The sequence below is a fragment of the Medicago truncatula genome, chromosome 7 (assembly GCF_003473485.1).
Source record: "Medicago truncatula cultivar Jemalong A17 chromosome 7, MtrunA17r5.0-ANR, whole genome shotgun sequence".
NCBI classification, from domain to species: domain Eukaryota; kingdom Viridiplantae; phylum Streptophyta; class Magnoliopsida; order Fabales; family Fabaceae; genus Medicago; species Medicago truncatula.
Genome location: NC_053048.1, coordinates 4,949,396 through 4,966,817, shown reverse-complemented (window position 1 = coordinate 4,966,817; position 17,422 = coordinate 4,949,396). Strand labels below are relative to the sequence as shown.

Genomic DNA, 17,422 nt, shown 5'->3' with positions numbered 1-17,422 from the left:
AATTCCTACGAAACAACACTAGAGGAGACTAGTCATGAAATCGACTACTTTGAAATGTTCAAACGATCTCTTTGGGAGGCATTTTTTTTTTGGTTACTTTTGGGAGGCATTTAGGATCACATAACATTTGATAAGAAATGATCCACTCCATTCTATTACTATGAGTCACACATTTATTTATCACACTTATTTAATATATATATATATATATATATATATATAGGAAATGGTAGGATACTCCCACTTGAAAATTAGAAGGTGTATTTTAGAATACTACATGATAGACTTTTAGCAAGTGTATTAAAAATGCATCGAAGTAATAAAATAAGTTTGTATCCACGAGGACTGTGTTAATCTAAATTTAGCAATAAAGTAAATATTTAGGATGTATAAATTATTTTGTTTAGATTTGATTTGATTGCATACAATTAAATAACATAAAATAAAGATTCGGTTTGAAAATATAGATTTAGTTAGAAAATATGAAAAGAGATGAGACCAGGTCTTTCGAATCATCTATATTCCCCTAATTGGTATACTGCACCTATTCTTATCAATGATTTTCTAGTTCCACGATAGTTAACAAAATAGTCCTAATCAATCCCTTGACTTAGGACCCTCTTTGAAGGTTTAAGCACGTTAACCTAATATCACTAACAAACGATTATCCATTCCTAGACTAACCATGTTTATTAGAACAATTCAAATGTGTCTAAGTAGAAAGCTATGGTCAGTAGTCATTCATTCTCACTAAATCATGTTTATATTTGATCAGGATATAAAAAGCATTAATAACAATTGAATTGAATAAAAACTAGATTGTCATTCACAATAAATAGAGTTTCACAGCAACATGGTTCAATTAGGGTTACAAAGAATCATCTCAGACCTAATCTCTAAAAGATTTAGCTACTCATAATCGAGTTTACAAATAGCATAATCAATAATGGAATCAAAACATACATGAACTGATAGAAGGTTGAAGAATTCGCCCTCCTAGCCGTCTTTAGGTCTCAAAATCGCAATTTGCTCTCTCCAATTCGTAACCCTTGTTTTCAGAATAGTCTTCAGCTTAAATAGGCAAGAATTGCTCCTAAAATCGTGGCACGATTTAAGTAAATCGTGACACGTTTCTTCCTTGTGTAAGAAACCACCCAAATTAGGGTTTCCATAATTGTGTCACGTTTTTGCCATCGTGACACGTTTTCACCAATGCCGAATGCATATTTCATGAAAGCTCAAAATCGTGTCACGTTTTTCAGTAATCGTGACACGATGCCTTTTTTCAGCTTCTTCAGTTTTTTCTTACTTTTCTTGCTGCTTAATCTTGCTTGTGAACTCAAAAATATCATAGAAAGACTCTAAAAATAACAAATGACTGACTTTCATCACTACACCTTTTCGAATTGGACAGAAAACCCCTTCATCTTGTTTCTAAAGACACTATAATATGATGGGTATTAATGTCATTTAATATTTCTTTTAATTTTAAAATCAAGAATTATGATTCTTGGTAAACTCAATATATTCTCTGATAGAACAAGCTACAAGAATAAAGAAGGAAATTACAGAAAACATTCACCGAAAGATTTAAAAAGGCAAAGGAATAAAAGTCTTTTCTTCATTCATGTCTAGGGTTGTGGCAAGAGCCTACAATATATAGTGGATAGCAACATAAGAAAGATTACATATTTGTCCTCTTCAAAAACACAAAGTAAACTAAGGTAGAAAACAAGAGAAATAAGATAGTAGGGTTGCGGCCCAATGGATCATTTTGTTGTGAACTCTTTTAGCCAAAAGGGCTTTTTGATGGTCTGTTTGCTCATGCGGCCCAAGTGCTTATCAATACTCTGCGGGTCAAAAAGAACCTTGTCCTCAAGGTTCGGATCCTCCATTGAAAACGGGTCATTGGATAAGTGAGGGTGCTCATGTGTCTCATTCGGATTAGTTACTGGAGATTGCAAGGAGATAGGGATTGTGGGGGTCCCCAGAGTGAAATCAGATTGTCGCTTGAGTGGGAGAACGGACGAAGGTGATGAGGGTGTGGGGTCCAGAGAGTGTGTGTTAATAAATTTGGTATAAATAGCTTCTCCTGACCCTTCTTGTACTTGAGAGAATCAGAAAGTTGTGTTTGAGAAGGAGAAAGAGAGGCGTTCTTTGTCGGTCGAGGGTTTGAAAAAACCAGTGCTGAGATTTTTCAGAGAGGCGCGCCGGTGAGTGTGGGTAACAGATCCTTATCTGTGTTGGATAGATCTAGTGGAACAAAATGTTTGAGGGGTTCAGTACCATGGTAAGCACGGAGAAGAGAGACGTGAAAAACAGGATGAATCGTGGAGGATACCGGTAGATCCAGGTGATACGCGGCCTCTCCGTTGCGACGGAGGACTTTGAACGGTCCAAAATACCGTTTTGAGAGCTTCTGAGAAGAACGACGTTGCACTGTGTGCTGGCGGTAAAGTCGTAACCTTAGGAGAACCCAGCTTCCTTCCCTAAAGGTACAGTGTTTGCGTTTCCTATTTGCATGATCCCTCATACTCTGTCTTATCCTTTTTAGATTCTGAAACATTGATTGTAGTATTTGTTGTCTGTTTTGCAGAGTGTTATCCAAGGTAGGGATGTGAGTAGATCCGGGTATGTAGTCTGGGATCCCAAGTGGTGTACGACCGAATAAAGCTTGAAAGGGTGTCATCTGAATGGAGGAATGGAAAGCAGTATTGTGCTAGAACTCAGTTAAGTGTAGATACTTGTACCAGAGCTTTGGATGATCACTGGTGAAATAGTGTAAATAGGCTTCCAAGCAACAATTGACAACCTCAGATTGACCATCTGTCTCTGGATGGTAAGCGGTACTGAAACGAAGTGTTGTTCCTTGTAAACGAAACAATTCATTCCAGAAGGTGCTGACAAATATAGGATCCCTGTTTGATATGATTGAGCTTGGAATGCCGTGAATTTTACATATCTCCACAGAAAAACGTTGGGCAAGGTCTGGTGCGGTGTATTTTGTAGGTAAGGCCAGGAAGTGAACAAATTTGGTTAGATGGTCGCAGATGACGCAGATGGTAGTGTGGCCGAAGGAGTTTGGAAGGTGAGTTATAAAGTCCATGGTTAAATCGTTCCAAACTTTCTTTGGTATGGTAAGAGGTTGTAACAACCCTTGTTTTTTTTTTTTGTAGGAATGTATTTGTTGTGTTGACATGTGGAGCAATGCTTGATGAAGGTTTTCAGATCTGTGGATAGTCTTGGCCAGTAGAAAGATGATGAGATCCAAGCTAAAGTTGGTTTCACCAGAGTGGCCTCCAATGGGGGTGGAATGGAATTCCTTGAGCAGTGTTGTACGAAGGTTTGGAATATTTGGGATGTATATTTTTCCTTGATAGTATAATAAGCCATTCATAACTTTCATCCCAGCTATCTCTGAGTCTGTCTTTTCAAATTTTTGCATGAGTTGTTTCCCTTCCTCTTCCTTTTCATAATACTGCTGAAGTTGGATGCACAAATCTGGAACAGAGGAGGACAAAGCCGTCAGAAGTAATGTAACACCCCGTTTTCCCAACTTGAAATTTTTTACATAATAATCAGAGTAATCAACTTAAATAGGATGTCACACTACTTTAAAAGATAAATAGAGTAGAATTACTATTTATTTAAACATCTTTCATCAATAATTCAAATTACATCGCAACGGAAAAACATTTCATTATTCAACAAAATGGCACTACGGCATAAACATAAACAACTTCTTAAAAATCTCATTTCAAATGGTTCATCAACATAATTCATAAATATACGTAACAAATGGAAAACAATGTATTGATCCCCATCCCGTTACGTATCAGAGCGACCCTAAGACGGCGCGTGAGAGAGTCAACGCACATCAACAACTAATCATGGTTATCTGCACGTTACCCACTTAGAGACAACATTCAAATAGAAGGGGTGAGATTTCAGATTCAATAATAATAAGCATATAATTCTTTAAAAGAATTTAACAACACATAACAACATCTATTCATCATTAGTAAAACTAATAAACAATAATTTAAGTTAGAGAATTTATCAACACAATGCAACAGCAAATCATCATCAACAATGGTTCACATAATTTCTCAATAACAACTCATTAATTATTTCGACAACTTGACGACACGACGACAACACCGACAACTCGACATCAACGACAACAACATCAACTTGACAATGCAACGACAACAACATCAACTTAACAATGCACTATGCATGTGGTACCAATCAGGGCATCAAGCCCCCAACTTTATATGAATGATTATACATTCCAGAGCATCAAGCCCTCAACTTTAATAATTATGCATGGACTCAGCAACCAACAAATTTAACAACTTAGACCGCAACTTACAACTTAACGACATCGACAACAACAACAGCAACGACAACAACAACGACTTCGCATCATAATATCATAATTCATCAACATATACCTTCATATAATACTTCATCAAACATGAACAACATCATATAACATCATATTCATCAACATATACATTCATATAATAATTCATCAATCAAAGATATTCACGTCAAACCTAGTTAGATTCATCACAACATTGGTTAAATACTCTTAAACACCTTAATTTAACTCATAGTACACAAACTTTGAAGTTTGGAGACAATCCATAAGTTTTGGGTTGACTTAGAAATAGTTATGCGGAATTTTCATAAAATTTCACTAAGACCTCCTTGGAGTATTTTCATCATAAATCAAAAACCAAAAATTATTTTCAAGTCAAACCGACTCCACTGGAAATCTAACACAATTATCTACAACTTTCATGTTTATACCAAAGGCTAATTCAAAACAGAAACGTATGAAAAAGACGCAAAAACATGAAACAGGACATGCTGTCAGAGAGCAACTCGGGAAAAACTCATTTTTTACCCCAAAATCCCAATTTTAACTTCCCTATGCCCAAATTTGATCCCAAAGTTTGTCTAAACATTTTTATACATCAAAAGAGACTCAAAACCATATAAAACTTGACCCAAAACATTATTTTAGAAAATCATCAAAAGACAACATCTCATAACAAAAACAACAACAATCAGAAGTGAATTCATCAACAACAACATTATACTTCACCAATTTTGAGCAAAAATACAAGTATACATATATACATAACTTGAGCATGTAAATTCATCATCAACAACTTAATTAACATCAAATTCACATACTCAAACATTGCATCAAAACATAAGCACAAATTTCACCAACTAAATCCATAATAATCACTTTATACAAATAGACTTATGGGTAGAAGTAGAAAATGAGATTATACAAAAGATTATGAATGAAATCTAACCCTAATTTCTATAACATCAAAAGTAATAACAACTACAAGGTTAAACCCTTTTTCAGAATTATACAACTTAGAATTAGAGAAAGTTAGTCCCACCTTTACCTTAGGTTAGATGATCGCAAGGTTCTATCGCTTTCTCTTCTCTGACTCTTCTCTTCTCTTGGTTTCTCCCTTTTCTCCCAAAAACTTGTTTTACGTATTATGTTTCTCTATTCCTAACCTCTCTTTTATAAACCTAACATATTCTCCCTTATTCCAAATCTGTCCCTCACACCTCAATATTCTATTTTAATATATATATATATATATATATATAAAATATTTCTACACAAAATAACAAATATATCTCTACACCAAATAACAAATATACCTCTACACAAAATAACAAATATATTTCTACACCAGATAACATATATATTATACTAATAAATACCAACATATAACATAACTAAACTCAATAAAATAAATAAATAAATAAAATAGGGTGTTACAAGTAAGGCTTCAAAGGTAAACTTTCTGCTGAGAGCATCGGCTACTTGATTAGACTTTCCTGGTTTGTAGAATATTTCGAAATTGAACCCTTGCAATTTTGAAGCCCATTTTTGTTTTTCTGGCGTTTGAATGTTTTGTGTCAATAGAGTTTTTAAGCTCTTTTGATCTGTAGAAATGTGAAAATGCCGGCCAATAAGGTACTGACGCCATTTCTTGACAGCTTCAGTGACATCGAACATTTCCCGCACATAGACGGAGGCTGATTGCATGCGGGGACACATATTCTTGCTGAAAAAAGCCAAGGGTTGACCAGATTGAGAGATGACTGCTCCAACAGCGACTGAAGACGCATCAGTTTCTACCATGAATGTTTTTGAAAAGTTTGGTAGCACAAGGACCGGCAACTGTGTAATTTTCTGTTTTAATTCTGTAAAGGACTGTGAGGACTCTTTATTCCACTATAATTTATTTGAACGCAACGAATCTGTGAGAGACGCAGCTAGTGTGGCGTAATGCCGCACAAAACGTCTGTAAAAACCAGTTAGACGGAAAAATCCTCGTAGCGCTGTTAGAGACCGTGGCTCTGGCCAGTCTAAAATGGCCTGCACTTTATTAGGATTTGGTGCAACTCCTTTTTCATATATGATATGGCCCAGATAATTCACCATGTCAACAGTGAACACACACTTTGAAAGCTTAGCAACAAATTGATTAGAATCGAGTAAATAAAAAATAATGCGTAAATGAATCATGTGATCAGCAATATTTTGACTATAAATGAGAATGTCATCAAAGAAAACTAAAACAAAACGACAGAGATACGACCTTAGAGTGTCATTCATTGCTGATTGAAAAGTAGAGGGTGCATTTGAAAGCCCAAAAGACATTACGAGAAATTTGTAATGGCCATCAAAAGAACGAAAAGTTGTTTTGCGAGTATCTTCCTTTGCCACTCGAATTTGATGGTAACTTGAGCGTAAATCAATCTTTGTGAATATTTTTGCAGACCCTAGTTCATCAAGTAGCTCATCAATAGTAGGAATAGGAAATCTATCTTTAATGGTGATCGCATTAAGAGCGCGATAATCCACGCAAAATCGCCATGAACCATCTTTCTTGCGAACCAACAGAACGGGAGAGGAATATGGGCTGGTGCTGGGGACAATGATACCCTCGTATAACATTTCTTGGATTAAATTGGTCTTAGCTTCTTTTTGGGAATGAGGATAACGATAAGGTTTCACATTGATAGGTGGTGTGTTGGGAAGGAGGGGAATATGATGGTCATGGGGGCGGGAGGGTGGTAGGCCGTGAGGTGTTTGGAAAACATTGGGGTAGGCTAGTAGGATATCTTGGATTTCTGGTGGTGTCGAAGAGTTAGAGGTTGTCTGGGTTTTGGTAGTGTCGTGTAGAGAGGGGTTTGAAGGTTCGATAGAGAGTAAATGTAATGAGGCTATGGAATTTGTGGTGAGCATGTGGCATATCTGATGGTAAGTAGCTGTTTTAGGGTAGGAGGTAGTGTCACCATATATAGTGAGGGTTTCGTTATGGTGGGTGAAAGTAATGGATGGTGTGGCGAAATTTGCCTGAATGGGGCCCAAGGTGTCAAGCCATTCAATTCCAAGCACAACATCGGCGCCTTGGATTGTTAGAGGGACGGCGGGGCAACGTTTGTTGCACTGAATGTGAGCGCCATTTCCCACCATGACTGAGAATGGAGGGCAAGGGGTCGTGGGTAGTTTTAAATGTGTTGCAATACGCGGCTGGAGGATATTATGAGTGTTGACTGAGTCAACTTGTATCATCATAGTAAGTTCACCAATGCGATGCGACCTTGGAAGCGTAGTGTTTTGGGGGATTTTCTGCCCGTTAAAGCTTGGACAGAGAGGTGAAAGTAGGTTGCCTCGACTTCTGTGGTTGATTGGGGATCTGGTGTTTCTTCGTCCTCAAGAACTTCGACTGTTTCTTCCTCAAGGAGGAGTAGGAATTTTGGTGTAGCACAACGGTGACCCGGAATAAACTTTTCGTCGCAATTGAACCAAAGGCCATGGGCCCTTCGTTCTTGCATTTGGGCTGGAGTCATGCGTTTGATAGGTAGAGGGTTGGAGGATGGTGGCTCAGTGTGGTTTGAAGTAGGTGTTGGTTTGGGATTAGAAGTGAGTTGTAAGCTGTTTATGGTGCGGTTTAGGGTAGAAGTAGAGGGGTTGAAATTTTTGTGGAATTTTGGTTTAGAGTCTTTGATTTTGGCTTCCAATAATTTGGAGAGGCCAATAGCTTCAGAAATGATTCGTGGTTTGTGGACAGCAAGCTCATCTTGTATGTTAGCTGTTAGGCCTGAAATATAGCAGTTTAGTATTGCTTCTGGTGTGAGTCCAAGGACTCGATTACACAATCGTTCAAAGTTTGTTTGGTACTCCGCAACTGTGCCCATTTGGCGAAGTTTGAACAACTCCGCTTGATGGTTTTCATATGTGGAGGGTCCAAATCGGAGCTCAAGGTGATGTGTGAAAGAGAACAAATCGGACAGTTGGTGATTGTTGTACATCCATTTGAACCAACTAAGGGCTTCAACCTTCATGTAAAAACTGACCATGTGCAACCTTTGGTCGTTGGGAATTTGGTAATATTGGAAGAATTGGTCGGCTTGAAAATGCCAATCAATAGGGTTGGAACCATCGAAACTTAGTAGTTCAAGTTTAGGAGTTCAAACAGTAGGTTAAGGAGGGTAGGGGAAATATTGTTGGGTGGGGGTGGGAATCAAGCTGGAGTTAAAGAAAGGGGATTGTTGATTGTGGTTGTGATGGTTGTTTTGTATAAATGGTGGTAGGGGGTAAGGGGGTGGAGGTGGGAGGGTCATATGACGAAAATGTTGGTTGAAAAGGGGGATACTGGTGGTTGTAGTTGCATAGTGATGAGTGGAATTTGTGGCAGTGTTGGAATTGAAAGGGGTAAAAAGTTGAGTGGATTGAGGAGTGGGTGTGGGTATGGTGGTAACATTTAGTATAGTGTTGGGAATCATGATGGTGCCTGTGATTGTTAGTGGTGTAGTGGAGGTGGTAATGGAAGAGATGTTGGAAATGGGTTGAATACCCAGAGTGTGTTTGGGTGTGGAGAAAAATAGATTTGTGGTAGCGGTGGTGCTATTGGAGGATGAAAGAGTAGTGGAGGATGATATACCTGATGCAGAGATTGTGGAGGATGGTGTTGGTGGAGGGGTGGCCGTTTGACGGTGGAGTAGCTACTGCATCATGTCGGCGATCTGAGCGGAAAGGTCATCGAAACGGGTGTCATGGGCAGTGGCACGACGGTCTTGATGTTGTTGTTGTTCATCGAGTTTGGAGTGGAGAAGGTGTGGTTAGGTTTCCATGTTTTTGTTGACGGTGAGGAAACGCTCGTCGGTGTCATTGCAGAGGTTTTGGACAGCGGCAGTGATGTGTTCATGGGTGCCTTGAAGAGCATCTTCAAGGTCCTTGGTTGTGGGAACTATTGGTTTGGGAGGCATAGGGAGTGAGAATGAAAGCACCAATTGATAGAAAGCTACTACTAACTAAGAACAGGCTACAAGAATAAACAAGGAAATTGCAGAAAACATTCACCGAAAGATTTAAAAAGGCAAATGAATAAAAGTCTTTTCTTCATTCATGTCTAGGGTTGTGGCAAGAGCCTACAATATATAGTGGATAGCAACATAAGAAAGATTACATCTTTGTCCTATTCAAAAACACAAAGTAAACTAAGGTAGAAAACAAGAGAAATAAGATAGTAAGGTTGTGGCCCAATGGATGATTTTGTTGTGAACCCTTTTAGCTAAAAGGGCTTTTTGATGGTCCATTTGCTCATGCGGCCAAGTCCTATCATTCTCTCTTAGTCTCTCTTGATTGCCATGTATGCACACCATAAACTCAGAAGTAATTGGGAGAATCGGTAATACATCATGCAAGGTAACAATCCAGAAAAAGTAGTAATTGAGAAAAAAGTAGAAAGGATTAAGTAATTCACACATTAATAAAAAGAAAGATAAATAATATGGGAAGAATTTATAAAAGGAATGTAAATGTACATACTTGTTTTAGATTTGTAATAGAATAAGGGTTAAGGGTACTTGTTAAGGAAATCATAAGTAGTAAGTTTGTCTTGAATTCAACACTTTTTTAACTTTTAAAAAGTTAAATTAATCACTTTTCACCATTTTTCAATAACAATTTTTCTATAACTCCTTCTAATATTTTCTTTTGTTAGTTTTAGAGTTGTTAAAACGGGCCGAGCTGTAAAAGCTCGAAAAAATGTAGGGCTTGAACATAAAAATTTGGACCTGTTTAAAACCGGGCCTTTTAAACCCGAGCCCGTCGTAGCCTAACCGGCCACGGGTAGCCCGTTTATTTTATAATTTTTTTTTTATCGTTATAATTTCCTACAGCCCACCATCATTATGTCCAGAAAAGAAAGAAAAAAAAGGTCAGTGCTGCCTAAGCCCAAATACATGATAAGTGACATTCTATTCTATCTGTTCATAGTTTCACTTCTCACAATCAGGATCACAAATTCACAGTATCGCGTTCACGGTTCACCATAAAAATACTTAATTAGTATATTCCTTATATTCAATGTGTTAATTGTTATGAAGAATATATTACTTTAAAACTGTTACGATGTTAGACTGTGGTACTAATTTATACTTTGTTACAATAAAATTAGACATTTAACAAATCAAGTATGAGTTTAATAATTGCTTATGTGAGATTCTATTGATCGCACTACTACAATAATGGCAATTAGTAACACTTGAAAATTGTAACTAAATCAAGAAAAATGTTAGTAATTAAATTTAGCAACACTTGAACAATTGTTAGGTAAAGCCCGTATTACTAAAGTGTTTTAGTTACATTTTATAGTACTATCTGTAACAATCAAAAAGTGTCGCAAATGGTACCTTATTGTAACACTTTTTGTATCACTTGTAACAATAAAAAAGTGTTACATTTATAATTTTTGAGGAGTTGTAAAAAGTGTCGCAAAATTGTCTAAACTAATTTTTTTTAATTTACCAAATTTGTCTTTGCTTAGACTTCATTCATATTTGAATTAACCAATATTAGATACAAGTTTTAATAACTAGTTTGAATTACATACTCTATAAAAGTTCCCCTCTTCTCTGTTCTTATTCTTGCATGACGAAAATAAACTATGCAACACAATTTGAACTATACAACAAAATTTGAATTACATACAAAAATGACTACAATTAAGTTTTCATCCAAAACAATTTCCCCCCTTCTCTTTAAGGTCATCAAGCTGCACATGAGAAATGCAAGCCTTCTCTTTAATCTCCTTTGTCTTGTGTCGTTGCTTATCCGCAATCATCTTCATAATGTTCTGCCAGCAAGATTGCAGACATCCCTTCCTTATCTCATCACCAGTAAAGAACGACTTTGATATATCTGGACTAGTAGTGTATCTCCAAACGTTGTAGATATCCAAACTTTAGCCCTCTGCAAAACAGAAGTGTATCTCTTGATTATCCAAGAAAGATGGACAGAATCATAAATATTGTTGAAGCTCTCCTAATATTTAGTTTAATAATTCTAAACAATGACACATTAGAATGCCAAAGGACACCTATTTTCCAGAACAAGTACATTCAAGGCAAGAAAATGAACCGTAAAATCCAAGGGTCTGCATGTTCGTAATATTAAGGTTAGCTGCAGCTTTAAAATCACAGTATATCATATCCGCTGTAACAAGAGCTGAGAAAATTTCACAACAAAAAACCCCAGTTACGAACACAGGGAGTCAGAAAGGAACGAGAAAACTAAATCCACAAAAAAGACAAGGAAACGTGAAGAAATCATTGTCAAAGTAGAAATAACCAAATGAAAGCTTAACAACGGCAGCCAATTGCAGATTCTTGTGCTCCATTAAGGTCCCCTTTAAACCATTTTGTTATTGACCTAGCAAATTTTACCTTGTCCCTGCCTTTTTTTCTCTTGATGTGCTATGCTTTGCTCTGTGGGGAAGATATACTCATGAGGAAATTATTCCGTCCGCTGCTTAATATCTTATTAAAAACTAAACCTAAAATAAACCACAAAATATTTGTACACGGTTAAATGTAGTATTAACTCCTCCATTCAGCTAACCTACCAAAATAAATAACTTTCTAAGGGAAACTAAACCTACAGGGTTGTAAGAATAAGGCTCAATCGCTCATATAACTTCTTCCTTAATTAGTTCTAAATATACTCTTAATCAATGTATTCAACATAGCTCAAACATCGGTGAACTACAAATATGTCTACTGCTGTGTCCCTCTCCTTATGGCTGTGTGTGTTTTCACATTTCATACCTCTAGTTTGACATTTTTAAAAGGATTATTTAACTAAAAATATGTCTATTGCTGAGAAGAAATTTGGATCCAATATATGAAGTGAATTGAAAATTCTGAACATAGATATCTCAGCATCTACCATTCCAAGAGTAACACCACAAGTTTCCTCAATTCTAATGATGATGGAAATCAAAACATTGGATCCAAGTTTTCATGAACTGTGATATTTTTTGGCAGACACACACTAAGGATCTTTAATATATGCAGCTATGAGGTTGCATGATGATTGATACATACTACGCCCTAGCAGTTCTATTTTTCAAAATATTTTCAGGTATAAAAATAAAAAATAGAAAAATAGAGAGTTTGTGAAATTAGTGAGGAAGTGTATTCACGACATATAGCACCTCATGCCAAATTTCTCATACTACGCCCTGTTTGTTCAATCTAAATTTCTCATGCCAAATTGCAGCGTTATAGAACTAGATAATCATAAATGTGAAAACTATGCAAAATCATGTCCAAGGAAACTAGCCACGGGCATAAACTAACATGGACATCATACCATCAGGGCAAACAGAAAGGATACCTTTAAGTCTGCTTTTGCACTATTACAGGTTTCTAATAGCTCTGATAGCCACCCACTGTCGGAGCTAAAGCAGCAATAGTTTGGTTGTGCGTGACGGGAAACTGACCGGCTTCTGTATCATCGAGGAACTAATATCCATTTCTTCAATCCTAAGTTTCCAACATTTTAGTTAAGATCGAATCTAAAATTTACACATAATCGCATTCCGAAGAAACAATTCTGTTCATTTTGCAGAATCGAAAAACATTTTTAAGAGCATAGATGCAGGAGAATCACATTTCTGAGATTAGAGAAGTAAATAAAATTTGGTTCAAGCATTTTATCAGACAAACATTAAGCACTGTACCATAAAGGTTGATTGAAGCATTTTATCAAACAGAAAACAGGCATTGTGTCATAAAGTTTGGTTGCAGCATTTTATCAAACACAAAACAAACATTCTACCATGAAGCACAACAAAAGCAAAATCATAACAAAAACCAACACAATACAAAACTCACACTTCATCTCAACCATCTTTTCAACGTATAAAACCAAAGTGAAAGAAAAATAAGCAAGGAGATGCGAAAACAAATACATAATCGAAGTTGAAATCAAATACGAAATTGAAGATGAAATTGAATACAGAAAGATGAATTCGTATACAGAATCAAAGACGAAATCAAATAAAATCGAAGATGAATGAAATACGAAATCGAAGTTGAAAATCAATTTCAAAATCGAAGATGAAATTGAATTCGGAATTGAAGAATTGTGAATTCACCTGTGATTGTAATCGCACATTTAGCTTTGCGGCCATATTCGAACTACGTTTCTGGTTAGCTCGAAGACAAGAGAGAGAGAGAGAGAGTGCGCGCGCGCGCTAAAAGAGTTGAAATGTTTTTTTTTTTTTTTTTTTGTTTCAGTAGAATATGAATGTGTTTTGATATAAACACCATTGAAAAAGAGTGACACTAATGTAACACTTACTAAAAAATGTTAGAAAAATCTCTATATTAGTAACTATTAAACAAGTGTTGCAAGATAAATGTTACTAAAACACATATGTGTAGTAGTGTCGGTGAATAAAATAAGTAATCAGTAAACTGTGGTTTGTAAGATTTATAGATAAAATTGTTGAATGTGGACAAAATAGTGGGAAGCTAAAAAATGTTATTAATTATTATGATGATGGATTTGTAAAGAATTGGTTCAGGTCATGTTATTGCTACGAAAAATGTTTACTAAATAAAACTAGTTGCCAAATATAGCTTAATAGGATTGTCTATATTGAGTTGTCGATTGAAATTTTTTAGTGTAATTTTTTAATTAAAAACTTTACGTAAACTGGACTGACCTGAAAGCCCTGCAACCTACAAAGGGTTAGACTTGAACAAATAATTTTAAATCCATTTATCTTCTGAGCTTTTTTAGCCCAAGTCCATCATGAGCTCGCCCGACGAGGGATAGCCCGTGTTAATAGCTCTAGCTAAGCTCACGGAACTTTCAGAATGTAATCTAGTCGGCTTTTGTGGTGTCGGCAAACTAGAGTGACTTTTTCCAACTTGTCTTATTTCTCAAACGAATCAAACCACTCATGCTACCGATGGGCCCCAAAGTTCACGTGTTTGTATGCTGTGTATTGTTGTGTTACATATAAAAAAAAAATAAAAAAATTGAAGGACTGTTATATTCTTATATTCTTATTTATTAATTTTGTTACGTCTGCAGCAATTTAACTTAATTTTTCCCGTTTTGCTTTATTAGGTTTGCAATTATTTAACTTAACAAATTTCATCTAAAAAAATGCATCGCATCAATTTCATTCATATCTTTTTGCCTTTTTTTATGTTGCACGTTTGTTCTAGAAACTATGAGCATATCAATAATGACGTTTGATGCCTTCTATTTTATACTTTTTTTTTCGGCTATCCTAATTTCTATGTAAACTTCGTTATATATATATACCCGAATTATTGATAGGATTACCGATTTTTCTTTTATAATATTTTCATATTTCATACATTTTATGAAGTGTTTTATTTTGTCTACTATGGATTATCACGTGTTATTTTTCACCGTTACCTATTATATATTGCATTTTATTATTCGTATGTCAATCCCTTTACAATAAACCCGAGCGGAGCACGGATAAAAAATCTAGTTTTGATAATTTGCAACAATTTAACCTAATTTTTTCCCGCTCATTTGCTTTATTATGTTTGCAATTATTTAACCTAATAAATTCCATCTAAAAAAAATACATCGCACCAATTTCATTCCTATCATCTTGCATTTTTTTTGAAGGAAATATTTTCTACACTTATTTGATGTTGCACTTTTGTTCTAGAAACTATGAGAATATCCTTATTTATTAATTTTGTTAGGTCTGCAACAATCCTTATTTATTAATTTTGTTACGTCTGCAGCAATTTAACCTAATTTTTTCCCGCTCATTTGCTTTATTAGGTTTGCAATTATTTAACCTAACAAATTCCATCTAAAAAATGCATCGCACCAATTTCATTTCTATCCTCTTGCCTTTTTTTTTGAAGAAAATATTTTCTACACTTATTTGATGCTAAACCTTTGTTCTAGAAACTACGAGCATATCAAGGATCACGTTTGATGCCTTCTATTTTATACTTTTTTTTCGGCTACCCTAATTTCCATGTAAACTTAGTTATATATACCCGAATTATTTTTAGGATTATCGAATTTTCTTTTATAATATTTTCAGATTTCATACATTTTATGAATTGTTTTATTTTGTCTACTATGGATTATCACGTCTTATTTTTTCACCTTTACCTATTATATATTGCATTTTATTATTCGTATGTCAATCTCTTTACAATAAACCCGAGTGGATCACGGGTCAAAAATATAGTATAAATATAAACTAGCTTATTTTCCCGGCTTGGATATTGTGTTGTTATATATAATATTTATTTTTTCTCGATGTTGTCCGCTTAAAAATACAATATTATTGGTCGGGTTACAACAAATGTCTGTTTTGCAAGTCGTACGATCCACCATCGAATGACAACTTCCATCGCACCAGAGTTCCTCCTCCTCCGAATCGGTTCACCGCAACACGATCACTGCACCGAAGTTCCTCACCACTTTATGTTGGTTTAAAATGTAAACCCATATTAATTTAAATAAATAATAAAGTGAGTATTAGAGAAATTGTTCAAACAATAATATTGATTTTTTTTTAGAGAAAAGGATAGTATTGATAGAACCACTCTTAAAGGTTGTTATCTACCAATCACATTTTCTTCATTCACAATAACTTTACAAGTTTGGTTAAAAAAATAAATTTCACAAATTATAAATACACAAACGATTCTCATCCGCATATTTTGATATCCTTGTATTATCGTCATATATATTATCCTTTTCCTTTATACTAAATACAACAAAAATATCCATAAAGTCCTATTTATATTGTTAAATAGCCGGATTTAGGTATTAGCTCCAACAACACAAGTGTCATAAAGAGCTTCGCTATGAAAATATCCATAATTTCTTCTGTGGTGTTAACAACACTCCTAGTAGCTTCACTCTTTCAACCACATCAACATATCTCAGCAGCACCACAGAACATTACTGATCAAGGAGCTAATGGATGCATTGGGCTTCACTGCCTAATTGCCGTGGACGATGAAGCCGATTTCTTAATGGATCAGCGTGCTACAAGACCGAGTAGAATGCTTGCAAATGCTTTTAACTACAACATAGCAAAAACAAATGATGCTAATAAACAATCGCCTGATTGTGGAGTAATGGGATTGAATGGTCAAACTACATGTCTTGGCTCCAAACAGCTCGTAAATAAACAAGGAAGGCCTTGCGACCCTACAAACAGAGTGTATCCATACTGCACAGCATAGACGCAGTAGCAAGTAATGGCCGTACCCGTATATCTCGAGCCGTTTATTTTGTGTGCTCATGATTATTTATCTTTTTTTCACCTACTAGTTTTTACTGCAGAATGCTTTCCATGTTTTCAACCGCTGGTATTTTATCTTTGTATCAAAGCTTTATTGTCTTGAATTATCTGGAGTTCAATCCAGAAATAAATAAAGTCTGATCCAATATTATTCTATCAAGAATTCAAATCCATCCCCTCAAAAAGAAAAAAGAATTCAAATTCATGTTCTATTAAATATTTTGTATTTAAATAAAATTCATTAACCACTTCAATACAATGTTAATTTTTTCCTCTAACGTCTAAAAACATGTTTTAATTTTTATTTTATTTTTTGCGCCAAATAATCTATAGGCTAGAAATTCACCCTTTAGGTGAATGAAGATCACTTTTGACGTCTTCAACGTTGCAGATCTAGAGACCGAGGTATTTTGAAGAATTGAATAAAATACTCCATGTTCCTTTTTAAGTGTCATTTTATAATTTTAACACAAAAATAGCGAAGTGTATTTTTACACTTTTTTTTTCTCTTATTATATCCTCATTTTAATCCACTAACAATTTCATATTTTTTGTACACACTTTATCTTTCCAATAAATTTAATATGTAACAAACAATTATTAGTTACTACTCTCTTTATCCAACAAATTTCTATTTTTTTGCGCGCTTTATCTTTCTCTCGTAACAAACAATTTTCAATTTTCTAAGTATTGTGCATATCTCTTTAATTATTTTAAGTCTATATCAAAATTATTTCAACTTCACA

At 35.2% G+C, this 17,422-nt stretch overlaps 1 long non-coding RNA gene across 3 annotated transcripts; it reads right to left on the bottom strand.

Moving 5' to 3' along the window:
* Positions 1 to 10,880: 10,880 nt before the first annotated feature.
* Positions 10,881 to 13,643, bottom strand: LOC112416460 (uncharacterized). Of its 3 annotated transcripts, XR_005643255.1 has the most exons (3): positions 13,503 to 13,643; positions 12,740 to 12,888; positions 10,881 to 11,897 (listed from the first exon to the last, which is right to left on the bottom strand). It is a non-coding gene; the product is annotated as an uncharacterized lncRNA (long non-coding RNA). The 3 variants fall into 3 exon arrangements; XR_005643254.1 differs by lacking the exon at positions 13,503 to 13,643 and having other exon boundaries at positions 12,740 to 13,490; XR_005643256.1 differs by lacking the exon at positions 13,503 to 13,643 and having other exon boundaries at positions 10,881 to 11,314; positions 12,740 to 13,490.
* Between the last annotated feature and the right edge of the window lie 3,779 nt (positions 13,644 to 17,422).